Consider the following 4,391-nt stretch of genomic DNA (forward strand, 5'->3'; position numbering starts at 1 on the left):
TATCATCCATACATCTTAACCAATAAACAACGAATTTGTTGTATCATCCATACATCTTAACCAATAAACAACGAATTTGTTGTATCATCCATACATCTTAACCAATAAACAATGGATTTGTTGTATCATTCATACATCTTGACCAATAGATGGTACACACTGGTAAATTAACCAATTTATACTGATCAAAAGATGGTACGCACTGGTAAAGTAACTGGTTCATACTGATAAATAGATGGTACACACTAATAAATCAACTGGTTCATACTGGTAACTAGATGGTACACACTGATAATGTAACTGGTTCATACTTATAAATAAATGGTACACACTGGTAAAGTAACCGATTCATACTGATAAATAGATGGTACACATTGGTAAAGTAACCGATTCATACTGATAAATAAGTGGTACACACTGGTAAAGCAGACAATATATACAGATAAAGCAAATGGAAAACTATAATAAAATAGATGGTACACACTGATAATAAAGGTATTACATATTGATAAAGAAGGTATTACACATTGGTAAAGTAGATATAACATACTGATAAACTGGGATATACTGATAAAGCAGATGATGTGGCAAATTTAAATCATTTAAATTTTTCATCTTGAAATAAATTATTTCAAATATTTAACTCTGATTTTAGTCTATTCATTAATTATTTCAAACACTTTTCTTCATCAGGATATCTCTACGCATTCTCTTGTATCTATACATTATAAGGCTTAAACTTGTGCCCATTCGGTTGAGTTGAATGATTTAAAAGTTCATATTAATATTCTATTGAGTTGAATGATTTAAAAGTTTATATTAACCTCCGGTTGAGTTGAATGATTTAAAAGTTTATATTAACATTCTATTGAGTTGAATGATTTAAAAGTCCAAAAGAACGATGAATTGAGTTGAATGATTTAAAAGTTTATATTAACCTCCGTAACTTTCGATCTTTTGTCATTTCAACTTCCTCCGAAAAACTACCTTTAATATAAACTTTTAAATCATTCAACTCAATTCATCGTTCTTTTGGACTTTCTAAATCAAGGATAATCAAGAGAAGTTTTAATGTTATCATTCTGTTTTATAATCACTATATTAATCAGTACTTTACGACTTCAATCTATAACACATACGGGGTGTTCTTACCTTTGATTCTTCTGCTCTCAACCTATCAACTTTTAAACTAAACCCTGACTGAGTCTCTCTTCGTATAGAAGGGTGTTAAGTACAGCTATGCTATCCAATGAAACTTAATACAAAGTTCTAGGAATACCATTTTTGAACCGGTCTGGCGGATGTCAGCACCTAGCAACATAGAACAAATAATTATTGTGTTTAAACACCTGTCCACAAGCTGAATGAACTAATAAAGAATTGAGCAGCGAGCGTCATCCTGGATAAGCTGATTTGTGCGAAGAGTCAGTATTTAACGCAGGAAGCAGTACAGTCGCGTGCAGCTCTATTTGTCCTTTCAGGGGTATTTTCAATGTCCAGGAAGGAGGTTGATCATTAATCGTACACAATGATTGTAAGCTAAAGCTATTTTTTACAAACATATATATATATATATATTGCTGCAACTGTTAATTAGGTTAGCATTGAGAAGAACACTAAATAATCTTTTTAAAACACGAAAATATATCACCTTCTTTTAGAGTTTTCTACTATTTTGAAAGTTGTTTTGGTTTTTAAGATGACTTTGGGTAAAGAATATAATACTAAGAATCGTTGGCAGATACTTTTTGTAATAGTTGACTGATGTATTGAAAACTTGTGCAGAAGAACGTGGATTTAGTTGTTTAATGTATTCAAAACTTATACAAAAGAACGTAGATTAAGTTGTTTAATGTATTCAAAACTTGTGCAAAAGAACGTAGACTTAGTTGTTCAATATATTTAAAACTTATACAAAAGAACGTAGATTAAGTTGTTTAATGTATTCAAAACTTGTACAAAAGAACGTAGATTAAGTTGTTTAATGTATTCAAAACTTGTACAAAAGAACGTAGATTAAGTTGTTTAATGTATTCAAAACTTGTGCAAAAAAACGTAGACTTAGTTGTTCAATATATTTAAAACTTATACAAAAGAACGTAGATTAAGTTGTTTAATGTATTCAAAACTTGTACAAAAGAACGTAGATTAAGTTGTTTAATGTATTCAAAACTTGTGCACAAGAACGTAGACTTAGTTGTTTAATGTATTCAAACTTATGCAAAAGAACGTAGACTTAGTTGTTCAATATATTTAAAATTTATAGAAAAGAACGTAGATTTAGTTGTTTAATATATTTAAAACTTATACAGAAGAACGTAGATTAAGTTGTTTAATGTATTCAAAACTTGTGCACAAGAACGTAGACTTAGTTGTTTAATATATTTAAAACTTATGCAAAAGAAAGTAGACTTAGTTGTTTAATGTATTTAAAAGTTATGTAAAAGAACGTAGACTTAGTTGTTTAATATATTTAAAAGTTATGTAAAAGAACGTAGACTTAGTTGTTTAATGTATTTAAAAGTTATGTAAAAGAACGTAGACTTAGTTGTTTAATGTATTTAAAAGTTATGTAAAAGAACGTAGACTTAGTTGTTTAATGTATTCAAAACATTTTCCCAAAAACAGTTAGTCTGAATACTTCTTGAACTCTGTATAATGATAACGCATTTTATTTTTAATTCCAGTAAAAGTGGTCGTTTTGGTAAAGATTAGAATCGTTTATAGTGAATAAAAGTGATAAATGTTCGACATAAATTAAAGCTTAACGCGTTTGTACGAAGTTATTACAGTAAACATTCTGATGAACCAAATATAAAACGACATACAAAGTTGAAATAAAATATCATAAGTGTGATTTAAAGATTAGAATTCACTCTTGAACCTTTCTTAGTTTCATTTTGAAGTTGAAGACTTTATAAGCTCAGACACGTAGCGGTGGGAGATTAATTATAATTATTATCTATCAATTTACATCATTATATTCTTCCTTCAGCTAACGTGATTATATCATGCTAGCACGTTGATTCTCATTACTTCCTTCAGTTGGTATGTCTGTTACATACCTGCAAGATGATTCTCGTCACTAGTTTCTTCAGTTGGTCTGTATATTACATACCAACAAGATGATTCTCGTCACTAGTTCCTTAAGTTGGTCTGTCTGTTACATACCAGTAAGATGATTCTCGTCACTAGTTCCTTCAGTTGGTCTGTATATTACATACCAACAAGATGATTCTCGTCACTAGTTCCTTCAGTTGGTCTGTCTGTTACATACCAACAACATGATTCTCGTCACAACTTCCTTCAGTTGGTCTATCTGCTACATACCAGCAAGATGGTTCTCGTCACAAGTTCCTAAAGTTGGTCTATATATTACATACCAACAAGATGATTCTCGTCACTAGTTCCTTCAGTTGGTCTATATATTACATACCAGCAAGATGATTCTCGTCACTAGTTCCTTCAGTTGGTCTGTCTGTTACATACCACCAAGATGATTCTCGTCACTGGTTCCTTCAGTTGGTCTGTCTGTTACATACCAACAACATGATTCTCGTCACTAGTTTCTTCAGTTGGTCTGTCTGTTACATACCAACAAGATGATTCTCGTCACAACTTCCTTCAGTTGGTCTGTATATTACATACCAGTAAGATTATTCTCGTCACAACTTCCTTCAGTTGGTCTGTATATCACATACCAACAACATGATTCTCGTCACCACTTCCTTCAGTTGGTCTGTCTGTTACATACCAGTAAGATGATTCTCGTCACTAGTTCCTTAAGTTGGTCTGTCTGTTACATACCAACAAGACGATTCTCGTCACAAGTTCCTAAAGTTGGTCTATATATTACATACCAGTAAGATGATTCTCGTCACTAGTTCCTTAAGTTGGTCTGTCTGTTACATACCAACAAGACGATTCTCGTCACAAGTTCCTAAAGTTGGTCTATATATTACATACCAGTAAGATGATTCTCGTCACTAGTTCCTTCAGTTGGTCTATATATTACATACCGGTAAGATGATTCTCGTCACTAATTCCTTCAGTTGGTCTGTATATTACATACCAACAACATGATTCTCGTCACCACTTCCTTCAGTTGGTCTGTCTGTTACATACCAGTAAGATGATTCTCGTTACTAGTTCCTTCAGTTGGTCTATATATTACATACCAGTAAGATGATTCTCGTCACTAGTTCCTTCAGTTGGTCTATATATTACATACCAGTAAGATGATTCTCGTCACTAGTTCCTTCAGTTGGTCTGTATATTACATACCAGTAAGATGATTCTCGTCACTAGTTCCTTCAGTTGGTCTATATATTACATACCAGTAAGATGATTCTCGTCACTAGTTCCTTCAGTTGGTCTGTATATTACATACC

General features: G+C 31.9%; 1 protein-coding gene across 1 annotated transcript in view; it reads right to left on the minus strand.

The window, feature by feature from the left end:
- LOC106471048 overlaps positions 1 to 1,307 on the minus strand; it is a 6,045-nt gene extending 4,738 nt beyond the window's left edge. Inside the window, exon 1 of the mRNA XM_013931632.2 lies at positions 1,153 to 1,307. The gene's annotated coding sequence lies outside the window, so the exon portion shown is untranslated. The remainder of the gene's footprint in view (positions 1 to 1,152) is intronic.
- Between the last annotated feature and the right edge of the window lie 3,084 nt (positions 1,308 to 4,391).

Source organism: Limulus polyphemus, unplaced genomic scaffold (genome assembly GCF_000517525.1).
Source record: "Limulus polyphemus unplaced genomic scaffold, Limulus_polyphemus-2.1.2 Scaffold4370, whole genome shotgun sequence".
NCBI lineage: Eukaryota > Metazoa > Arthropoda > Merostomata > Xiphosura > Limulidae > Limulus > Limulus polyphemus.